The 12,356-nt window shown below is 39.2% G+C and overlaps 1 pseudogene; it reads left to right on the plus strand.

The window, feature by feature from the left end:
* The first annotated feature begins 8,198 nt into the window (after positions 1-8,198).
* LOC139701580 (dolichyl pyrophosphate Glc1Man9GlcNAc2 alpha-1,3-glucosyltransferase-like) lies at positions 8,199-9,281 on the plus strand (annotated as a pseudogene).
* Positions 9,282-12,356: the final 3,075 nt, after the last annotated feature.

A 12,356-nucleotide genomic window follows, 5' to 3' on the forward strand; every position in this document is an offset into this window, starting at 1 on the left:
AGACCAGCATATTTGGTCATCACCAACCAAAACATCATTATGGGCACATGACTGTACTAACTTCTTCAGGTACTTTGTAAGCTCTTACTAAGTGCTATCAGCAGACCACCACAAAAAGAAATGTATTTCTATTTTTGGTAAGTTTAGCATGTAACATGAGGGGCAAACACACAACCAACCATCTGTCATATGAACCTAAGTCCAAATACTTTTAATAGTATAGATATTAAGCTAATTAGCTAAAGAGCTGGTGCATTTTAATTTATTGGCAAGGTGATTCAGGTGTGCACCTGGTGAAAATTCAAGTTACAAATCAATTTCTTTCTCCAACCTTGGGCAGTTGAAAGCCCAAATTCTCTAGTCACAATCACTGGGTAAAAACATGCAACCCAGTTCAAATAAGGAAAGCCAGATCTTTGGATTTTGCTAGATATTTTAGGAAAGAGAATAATTCACATTTCATTCATACTTCCTGAGCAAATATATACTGAGAACTCACTATCTTCCTGAACCCAACCAAATTCCACCTGATCTTCTTGTGAAATGCAGTGATTCTCTCTTCAGTGTTCTCCACCTGTCACCTACTCAGGACACACAGGTGCACACAGCAGAATCCACAAAAAGTATCTCAATAGCTAATTGGACCTGAACTCAGAACCCAGCTTGAGAGCCATTTCACTATTGTAACATGCTCACTGGGCCTGTGCATTGCTGGAAGGGCCACAGCTTAAGTTGGTAGCCTTCACATGGACACATGTGTCATTGCCTCAGATGCCAAAACTAATGGTCCCAGAAGTTCTCAGGTTTTTATTGTTTTGTTTTTGATGCTTGGACTAACCAATAAGCTAGAGCCTTCTTTTTTATCTTGATTTCTCACCTAGTGAATTTCTGTTGACAGCAGTGATAATTTCACCACTTTGCCCAACAGTTCACTAATCCTAGAAACACTGTATTCAATTTAACTTTATCAAGCACTAAGGCGACCCAAGGAATTATGTGGTAACATAATGAAGGACTTACAGAGTCTGAGTCCTTCAGGCAGCACCTGCTAAGTCTTCTGGCAGGAAATCAAACCTGCAGGACTCCAACCAGAGGTTCCACTGCTTGCTCACACATTAGAGAAATTTTCAGTTGGGTCTTGAATATTCCAAATAATGGGACATTACAAAGAAGACTGAAGCCTCAGCCAAAGTTACAGGAAACACCCAGGGCTATAGAAACAGAGTCCAATGTCCACCAGTCCCAAAACTCACTTGGCATTACAATTCCTTCTCCAGAGAACAAAACCACTAAATCAGATGATGGAACCACATTCAATACAGTTTCTGAAAGCCACATCCTAAAAATATTTAGAAAGTTTCAAAATTTTAAATATCAGACACATTCATAATATTCTTCCAATGAAACACATAAGTGTTATGTTTGTTAGTCAAAAATCAAACTTTATCCAAGTTTCTTTTCATGGGTTAGATATAATTGACTCTGCCTCCATGCACATCTTATATTTGCAAGTATACCATATCCTAAAGTGTATACAGAAAACATTTAATGAATGCTAGAGTCCAGATAAGAGATAGTATACATTTTCCCCCACTTTGTGATTTGTACTCTTGGAAGAAATATTTTATTGCTGGGATATTAAAGAGTATTTAATAAGAATGTAATTTCTAATTTTAATCTAATTAAAATGCTAAGTGTTTTGTGAATTGCACTGCTATAATCATTGATATTCATATATCACTATAGTATACTGATTTAGTTCAAGTTGTGGAATCAGCCCAAGTGATCAACAGATGAATAAATGAATACAATGGACTTTTACTCAGCCATAAAGAAGAATGAAATCATGTCATTTGTTAGTTAATGGATGGAACTGGAGAACACCATTCTAAATAAAATAAGTTGGACTCACACAGTCCAAGAGTAAAATGTTGTCTCTCATATGTGAAGCAAGAGAGGGGGAAAAAGGAGTAAAAAAGGTATCTCATGAAAATAGAGGTGAATCAATAGAGTAGAAGAAAGGGATAGAGAGAAAGAGAGGAGAAAAGGACATGGGGAAGTCACGCATAATGAAATCTACCAAATTAGTTATGTCCCTCCATGAATAAATCAAAATGCATCTCACTGACATGTACAATTATAATGCACTAACAAAAAATAATAATAGAAGAAAGATCAGTAGACTAGAGTAAGTGGAAGGAAGAGGAAGGGAAGGAATAGAAGGAAAGGTATTGGGGAATGAATGAGACTTATCAAATTATGATATATGCATATATGAATATGGCATAATAAATTTCACTATTATAATTATAATACACTAATACAAATGATAAAAATTTTTGAAAGTCAAATGTTTATGCTTCCATTAATTTTTATTATAATATATTTGTAAGGGTCACTGCCGGTGGGTTCCTTTAGCTGGCCTGGTTTCCTCCAGTGGGGGAGGGGCTGCTGCTGCTACCGCAGGGAAATCCCCAGGAGGGCTTGGATCTGGTCCAATTATCTGTAGTGGTGGAGAGGCTGAGTCAGCAGTGGGAGGGTCACCTAGGACGAGTTGGGGGTTTGGGAGCATGGGTAGAAGATAAGGAGGGGGGGTGGAGTTCAGTAAAGTTAAATCCTGTGACTCAGGGAGAACAGGGGGACAAGGGGGAGGAGCGGAAGGTTTGAGTGATAGGATCGTGGGGGAAGGGATTGGAATAGGAGTTGGGACAAGGAAAGGCTTCTCCCATGTGGGAGGAAATTCACAGAGGTCCAGCCAGGTTAAAATATATGGCTGTTGATCTGGATGGCCACACGGCCCTGGCTGAAAGACAATATCTCTGACTTTGCGGATTAGAGGGAGGTGGAAGGACCCTTCTGGGGGCCATTCAACTCAGAGGGTGGGCCATTCTGAAGCGCAGAGTGTCTGCCAGGTCCAGCGTTTCACTGAAAAAGAAAGATTCTGGGCCCTTGAACGGACATCAGTCCAATGCTCAAGAGTCAGGCACAGAGGCGTGGAATGGCTTTGTCCCATAATAAGAGTTACTCAAACAGAGACAGGAACAATACAAACGTGACACAAACACGGACACACAGTAAACGTTTAACACGAGTTCAGAAGCAAAGATTAGAACCTAGTAACTGGCACAACCTGATGGGTTAGACCACAAAGACAGACAGTGAACTCAACCTGAGAAAAAAGTAGCCGGCAAGACCTGACGGGTTGGCAGCAGAGTCACCTGATGAGGGCACATCCGTCCCTCTGCCTTTAGAGGGCACCTCCATCCCTCTCCTGATGAGGGCACATCCGTCCCTCCCCGAGTCCTCCAAGGCGTCCCTTGGGGAACATGGCCTGTGGCTTCAGGACACGTCTGTCCACCACCGCCAGGGGGAGCTCACGCTCTCCGTTGGCAGCCACTCTGCCAACCCAAACAGAAAACCGAAAAACCAAACCTGAACAAAAAGCTCTGAGTGATCGCAAGAAAAAAAGGAAAGAGGCACCTTACTTACCCCCAGAGGGGTCCGTTGGGGTCTCCTTGTCCGGCGCTGCACGATTCCCGGCCAATGCACCAAATGTAAGGGTCCGGCGAATGTCAGAGGAAGAGACCACCAAGAGACCGGCTCATGCAAAAGCAAGTGGGGTTTATTGAGGATCCAATCCAGCACGCTGGGGCTCCGTGCACACTCAAGAAGGGAGAGCAGCCCAGAGCCCCGAGCAGGGCTTGAACAGTGTTTAAGTACACATTTTGGGGAGGGTGGGGGGCTTTGCATACATCACAGTCTCCTTTAACAAATCATCATACACCATGGTAAAATCAAACAACAATACTTAGACATGATTTGTACATTCATTGGTGGGAACAGGTTGGGCAGGGGTGATAGGTCAGTTCTAAATCGGGGTACACATTCAAACTGATTGGTTTAGGTCCTGCGATGCCTACGTGCCAGGTCGCACAGGGTCCTAGGTTATTAAACAACCAGATGGTCAGGGGGAATATTTACTGAGCAGTTCCGGATATTGTCCTAACAGCTACAGGAATTTCAGGTTTTGGATGTAGCATAGGAACTTAACAATACCTGGTCCTTTACTTTTTAATTCAGGCCTTGCAGCTTAGAAACTTTACAATGCCCGGTCTTTTACACTTTAACTTCAATTTCTTTTACTCTTACACATTGAAAATACCCAGTATTTTAAATCTAATGATACTTTTACCTCTTTTCCAAGCTGGCTCTCTATTCCATTATTGAAGATTAAAGCTTCTAATGGACAAGAAAGGATATATTGTATAAAGGGACAACTGAACTAAGCAGCTTTATGATCACAAAATGACATGTGCAATGCCTACGTCATAGCACCATTTTCAAACAGTTCAAAGCAATTAACAAAAGTGTTTGACTCTTAAGCAAATATAGAAAGTTTGTAAGCTCATCAACAAATGATCCAGGGAAAGTACATTTTTGAGGAAGTGGAAATTTACAGGCATTTTTGAGAGGACATGAGAAGGAGGTGGGTAGATTACATAAAAAGTAATTAATGTCCTAGAGGACACTAACATCATTATATTTCCTATCTGCAAAAATGCATACATCACTTTAGCAGGTAACATTTCAGTATTTCAATTATAGTCAAATAATAAATGAATAATAGAGCTATGGGAGTATTATCCTAGATGTTAAGAAATAATGGGTACCTGTGAAGCCATATTTACAGTTTGTAGTTAAGTAAATAGGGTCTAATAGAGATTAAGTTAAATAAAATGAAGTCCATCATAGAGAATGGACTCCAGCAAACCAGAGCAGCATTGGGGAGATTGAAATGTTAATGTCCCCAAGGTCCAGAGCCCAATACTAAAGAAATGTTAATGAAACAGCTCCCAGCCAACAAGAAAATGCTAATCAAAAGCTGCCACAGATCCCTCCTGCCCAGATTACTCCTCCAGCCAACCTATCTCCCACTTTTGGGCCTTCCCACCTGCATTCTATCACTTAAAGATAAAGGGAACCAGAGAACCATGAATGTGGGAAAGCTGAAAGAAGACCCTAGCTATAAAAAAGTGAAGACCTCCCCCTTCTACGGATTCCACCTTTTGGTTCCCCTTCTTCCTCTGGGAGAAGTCTTTTCTGTTTTAATAAAGCTTCTGCTCTCCACTCTACACTTGCCTCATTGTGCTTCTCTGGTGTTATATTTCAGCATTCGGTGAAGCAAGGACTCCTCACCAGCACACAATGGTAACACCTGTTAAACAATGGCTTTGTAGAAGACTGAGAGGTCACACTATCACACTCTTTGGCAGTATTTAAAAGTGGTACAGCATTTTCTTAAGCAGTGATTTGAAAAAAAACATTTAAAACACATAATTTTATGCTTTAGAATTGAAACTAGGAAATATATATATATCTATATTTTGGAGAAACATTTTATATTTGGTTTTATGCCTTTCAGAAATATACAGAAATGTATAGTGCAGTTTTTAAGAAGGTATTCAATACTAACACCACAGGCCTAAGGCAACTGGATTTTCAGTGGGTCTCAGAGGCAGGTAGAAATGTGTAAAATTTATAAGACACACTAAAGAACTTTGTCTGTTGAAATAATCCTTCTAAAGTTCTAAAAACAAAATAAGTGAGGGAAATATCCTAAAGTTTAATTCATCATTGTTATTTAGAAACCTGAGGCTACAGCTAAACCCTAGATCAATTACTTTCAAATCATTTAAGCTATTTTACACTTTTATATTCAAAAGTATATATATTATATTGCTTTCTTCCCCAGTCAAAATTATCCTTCATATTCCAAGAAAAAAATAATTCTGGATCACTATAGGTAGGACATACACTTCGAGCCACAATTACCTAGAAATATTATATTTTATATCCCTTTTTGATTTCTTTTTAAAGAGAGAGAGAGAGACAGAGAGACAGAGACAGAGACAGAGAAAAGAGAGAGAAAGAATTTTTTTTAACATTTACTTTTTAGTTTTTGGTGGTCATACATCTTTATTTTATTTTATTTTTTATGTGGTGCTGAGGATCGAACCCAGTGCCCCATGCATGCCAGGCGAGTGTGTTACAGCTTGAGCCACTTCCCCAGCCCCACCTTTTTGATTTAAATGGAAAATTAACCATAACATTTACTTATTTTTTATTGATTTTATTTTTTAAATACACAGCAGCGGAATGCATTACAATTTTTATTACACATATATACCACAATTTTTCATCTCTGTTTGTATATAAAGTAGGTTGACACCGAATTCGTGTCTACATACATGTACTTTGGATAATGATGCCCATTACATTCCACCATCCTTGCTAACCCCCTGGCACCTCCCTTTCCCTCCCACCCCTTTGTCCTATCTAGATATTGTCTATTCCTCCCATGCTCCCCCTCCCTATCCCACTATGAGTCAGCCTCCTTATATTAGAGAAACATTTGGCATGTGTTTTTTTGGGGGGGATTGGCTAACTTTACTTAGTGTTATCTTCTCTAACTCCATCTGAAAAACCAGCCTCTACCTCAGAACAAATCCTGTCCAAGGAAGGGGGTGTGACCTTTGTCCTTGGAAAGACTCACAGAGCACTCCTAGGCACATACCCACACTGCTGAGTTGTTTATCTACAAATAACAGGAGATATCTGCTGAGCCAGGTGTCCCTGACTCAGTGAGACTAGGTAGTGACCCATAGCAACCCCCTAGCAGCCACCAATCAGTATGAGACAGGGAAATACGTAGGATGCCAGATGACCCTCCCAGTAGTTTATGATGGTTGATAACATGTTGGGAAACCATGCAGTTCAGCACTTACACCCCTCATGGCTTAAACCAATCAGTTCAAATGAATCCCCCTATTTTAGTAACCAATCACCCCTACCCAAATTCTTCCCACCAGTGAATGTGCTAATCATGTTTTAAAGTTGTTTATGATTTTCCCGTGGTGTGTGATGATTTGCCAAGAGATGCTATGATATATGTGAAGTCCCTGCCTTCCCTGAAGAATGTATAAAACTGCTGCAAACCTTGGGCTCAGGGCCTCTCAGTTTCACCAGTTGCTGTGTCTACAAGGAGGACCGAGAGCTAGCTTGCAATAAACACCTCTTTGCAGCTTACATTGATCTTGGTCTCTGGTGGTCTTTTGAGGGTCCTGAATTCTAGCATAACACATCCACTTACCTGAAAATGCCATGATTTTATTGTCTTTTATGACTGAATAAAATTCCATTGTGTATATATACCATATTTTCAACATTTACTTATTTAAGGACAGTTTTTGGCCCTTTATCAGGTACTTTGGAATGACTTGATCTCACTTTTCCCAAATAATCTACACAGAAGATTTTCCTTAATACACATGAGGCTTGAGTTCTCCTCATAATACCCTAGAGGCCTGGCAGGGGCACTGAGAATGGGTCCTTATGGTCATTTAGTTTGATTTTGCTTAAATAATCTCCTACAATTCCACAAGCTTCAGACCCCACCAAATCTGGATCTCTCCTCACTTGACACTATGGGCTCAGCAGTCATATGAACTTTTAATAAAGCAAATGCTATTGTTTTCTGTAAGTATGCAAACACATCCTAGTCTTCATATTTCTGGGAAATGTGTTCACATACTATGAATACAGATCTGTTTACTAGTTTGTCAAAAGTTCTTTTTTAAAAACTCCAAGTTCAAATGCCCATAAAGACACTGATCCCTGTTTCCAAGGCTATTTCCCCAATGCCTACATCAATGCATGGTTTCCTATTCACAGGGAGCCTTCCTATACACACCAGGTTGATACAGATCAGACTCACTATAGGCAAACAACAAGCATGTTACTGAGGAAAGAAGAGCCTGACTCAGTTAAAATATCAGCAAAAGTTTAGTCCCTGTTATTCAAGGCTTTATAGACTATATTGACCCTCTTAGCACTCATAGTGTTACTTGAGATTGAACATGTTCCTTTAGCAATAAAGAGTGTGGACAGCATTTATCAAATAAAGACAAACAATCCATGTCCACTAAATGACTTGACTACTGAGAGAAAACTCTTGGAGAGTTTGACAAAGACACTATTAAATAATTTTTTAATAAATGCTCAAGACGTTATATTCCTAGAAATGGGAAACTGTTAAGAGCCTCCATTCTGCATGTCTGTGATTTATACAAAGTACTTAGGTTTGATTGTGTTCTCAGGTAAGAATAACTTATACATGGAAAGTGTGCAATGCTGCAGCAATGGTGGTGCTCGGAACCCTAATGGGTAGTGGCAATTGGTGTTCTGCTTTGGCGATCTGGGTGACTCTCCTCAAATGCTTTCTCATTTCCACCTACCATTCTACAGAATTTGAAGTACACCACAACTGGCTTGCTATCATTCACAGTTTGCAAATATCACATTGGTATTATGAGGCAACTTCAGAGTGGACCTTGGCTTACCCCGCTTTTTTGTGTGGTTTGAATATGTCCTGTCACTTGTTGCCAAATATTTTGATCAAGTGATGCATAATGTTCATAATATGAACTACTGCAGTTTAAGAACCTTATTTTTCCAGAGATTTTCTGTCATCTTTACAGATTCACTCTTTATGTATGCTGTCTATGAGATTGAATTATATCACTACATCCAGCTATCTTGATTAATTAAGTTGCCCAGCCTGACCTCAGAGTTGCAGTTCTCCTGCCTCAGCCACTGGTAATACAGATATTCATTTCCAGTACAATGGATTCCTATTTTGATTAATGTTGCTCTCCATTGCACGGTTATTTCAGAAAAGGCATGTGGAAGGAGCATTTTTCTTTGCCATTCTCCTACATTTCAAGCACATCTACTTCTATGTAGCACCAGCTTACAGTATATACCTGCTATGCTCTTATTGTTTTGCTACAAATAAACCAGATGGGTCTGTCTGATGGAACAGTTTTAGCTTTGTCCGTGTTATTTTGCTGGGCCTCATTGTTTTCCTAGTTTCTGCTCTTTCACTGGGTCCTTTCCTAGCCTTAAACCAGCTGCCTCAAGTCTTTTCCCAACTCTTTACTTTCTAGAGGGGCCTCTGCCATGCATACTGGGCTTCAAACTTCTGGGCCTTATACAATGCTTTGGGCAAAGTTCTGTCTGTCATTGGTTTGGAATTGAAACTTCTTGATCCCAACAAGATCCCTAAGGCCTCAATGGCAAGCAGCCATACTCCTCGAAATTCTCCCAATGATCCTTTTGTCTGTGGAAAAAGCAGGAGATGCTTCAATTTTTCTGATTCTGACCACAACAGGACATTATTCCCTCTTCTCTCTGCTCTTCACTGCACCAGAAATTCCCATTAAAATCTTACTCATGTTACTATTCTCAATCTATAGTATTTCTTCACTGAAGATTCTACTCAAAAAAGAAACCTCTTTTTAATTGGATGGAAATTTTCTACCTCCTTGGCTTGGGGATTCTGGAAATCTGCTGTGAATTTGTATTCCCTTTTACCTCCTGGAAGCTGAAGTGCTCCTTTTTTCCCTTTGTTACTGACTTCAGTCTATTGTGCAGTGGGCATCACACATGCTTGGTTCATACTGTATGTTTCAGTGTTGACTGGTCCTCCTATCAGCAAGGAAAAGGAGCAATGAATAGAGGAACTGCTTGGAAGTAGGCAAAGCAATTATTTCATGGGAAATTAATCAGAACTTGAAGAAAGTTGCTTGTGGCATGAGCCATTCATTTTAGTAGATCTGTTTAGAGAATCATTCTTCCATAATTGGCCTTGTTGAGCCTAGTAACCTGATTGTTACAATGGTAAGAAGCCACTGCCCTCCATAAGCAGTAAAATTCATCTGAAAAAAAATCTCATCTTCCTCTGTTAAAATTGTCTGAGATCATTCAGACTGCTATGTTTTCTGAAAGCTAACAGAGTCTGATTAACAGCATAATTATTTGTAGACTATGTCAACCATTGTCAGGATATAAAGGATAATTAGACTCCTCTACTGAAGGAAACATAAATAAAATGGCATTTTTTTATTTCTGCAAAAAAAGAATATCTTATACACTACAGTTGTCTTGCTCTTAGGTGACACTGTGCATATTTATACTTGAAACTGGTAATACTGTGCAGGAACTTGTAGGATTAATACACTATAACAAAGATAATAAAAAGTAATGCTTTCCACAAGGCTTCAATGAAGAAAGTATACAAATCTTCAAATCAAGGTATCAATATGGAGATTCCTCAGGTCAAGCATATTACTTGAACATCAGGGGTTTGCTTCCCATGTAGGCCAACAAAACAGATTGGCCTGCACCCCCAGTCATGGTCAGGGACATTTCAATGAGTGATTTTTTGAACTTAATGGAGAGGAGGGAAGACATCAATGGAAATGGATGAAAACAAACATTATCTTTCTTAGAAGAGTGATTCAAAGTGTACGTCCTACTTATACTGACCCAGATTTTTTTTTCTTGGAATATGAAGGGCACTTTTGACTGGGGAAGAAAGCAAAAGGAAGCTTTTGGAGAAAAATTACAAGTGCGGAGATTCCAAGTCAGACCTACCCACTGAATTGACTCCATGGATCTGTAAGTGTGGCCACTCCTCAGATATCACCATCAAGGAATAAAATGTACTTCAATATGTACTTCAATCCTCCTTAGTGTAGTGGGGGCAAAGAAGCTGTCAGGTAAATTTTGTGCTTTACCTAATGGAGAAAATGATGCAGGTGTTATATTCTAACTGTGTATTTGCTACATGGGAGAAGAGTGAACCCCATATATCAGAGTGACAATCCATGAGACAGATTTAAAGAACTGGACAAACAATCAAAACATGGACATTTTATTATTCTCCCTCTTCTTCCTCCAAATACCCAGAAATTAATAAATGGAAGATTCACAGGGAAAATGATAAAACATTTTCTTCTTCCTCCAATTGTGTCTCCCAGTAGGAAGTGAAGGAAATGACAACCTCTTATAAAGAAAACAGAACTATCACTCAGAATCTGTGTACAAAATTCCCCTAGAGTTCCCTTCAAGAGAACAGTTCCACATAAAAAACTCTCATTTGACTAAAAGAGTTTTAGAAGGCAGCCCACGCAGTTGCTTATATTTTTAAAATAATAGATCCTGTGTCATAGACTATAGTTGCAGTCCACACAGTTTGGTTTATCCTCAGGGACAGAGAGAGTATATAGAGAAAGAAAAGATGGAGAAAGGCAGAGGAGTGAAGGGGAAGGGAGGAGGAAAAAGTAAACACAAGCCAATGGTACAGGCTATCTAGAAACATTTTACCCTCTCTGCAAAATTCGTCTGACTCAAAAATCTCCTGCTGATTAAAAAAATCATGTAAAAATGTGCATGATCTCTGAGAGTGCAACTTCCAGCAAGTCCTGTTCTGGAAGAGCTGCTCTCATGACCAAACCTCATGCAAGCTGACACATAGGGAAGAATGGTTTCCTCTTGAGAACCAGCTATAAATGGAGGAAAAATGACATTCAGTCTGTGTGGGAAGAAGACCTATGCATTTTTTTTTTAGATATGTATGTGCATCTCATTACATTCATGTTGGTTCTCAAGAACATTTCAGTTTAGTCATTAAGTCTACAGGAAACTACTATTTAAGTTTTTAAAGCACTTCTTATGAAAATAAAGGTTAGCCAGCAAAAGCATTGAGCATCACTGAGGTCCATGGTTTTGTATTGGAACCTGATTTTCCACCCTGCTGGCAATATCCTCATTAAAATTTCTCAAACACAGGAGGCTGAGGCAGGAGAACTGCAAGTTTGAGGTCAACCTCAGCAAACTAGCAAGGCACTAATCAATTTAGGGTGACCCCATCTCAAAAAAAAAGAAAAAGAAAAAAGGCGGGGGATGTAACTCAATGGTAAAGTGCCCTGGGGTTTAATCCTCAGTAAAGCAAAATTAATTAATTAATTAACTAATTTAATTTCTCAGAAGATAGCACAGTCATGAGAATAGCTATTAAAGACTTGGTAATAACAGATTTAAAATACAAGTTTTTTGTGTCTTACTTGTGTACACATACACACAAAAACCCACATACACACAAATACCTAAATAAGATTAATAACATTTATTCTCCATTATTTCTTTTTTATAGTTGTAGATGGACATAATGCCTTTATTTTATTTGTTTATTATTATGTGGTTCTGAGGATCAAACCCACTGCCTCTTGCATGCTAGGCAAGCACTCTGCTGCTGAGCTACAGCCCCAGTCCTATTCTCCATTATTTATACTTCCACAATTCATACTATCAGAATGGGAGCCCTAAGGAATTATCAAACATAATTTTTCTAGTCTATTTGAACCTTTGAAGCCACAAGCCATTTAAATATAATCTTGACATTTGAAGAACCATCAATAGCCATCTCTTCCCTATGGAGATTGACCTTATTATCT

Source organism: Marmota flaviventris, chromosome 13, assembly GCF_047511675.1.
Source record: "Marmota flaviventris isolate mMarFla1 chromosome 13, mMarFla1.hap1, whole genome shotgun sequence".
Lineage (NCBI taxonomy): Eukaryota > Metazoa > Chordata > Mammalia > Rodentia > Sciuridae > Marmota > Marmota flaviventris.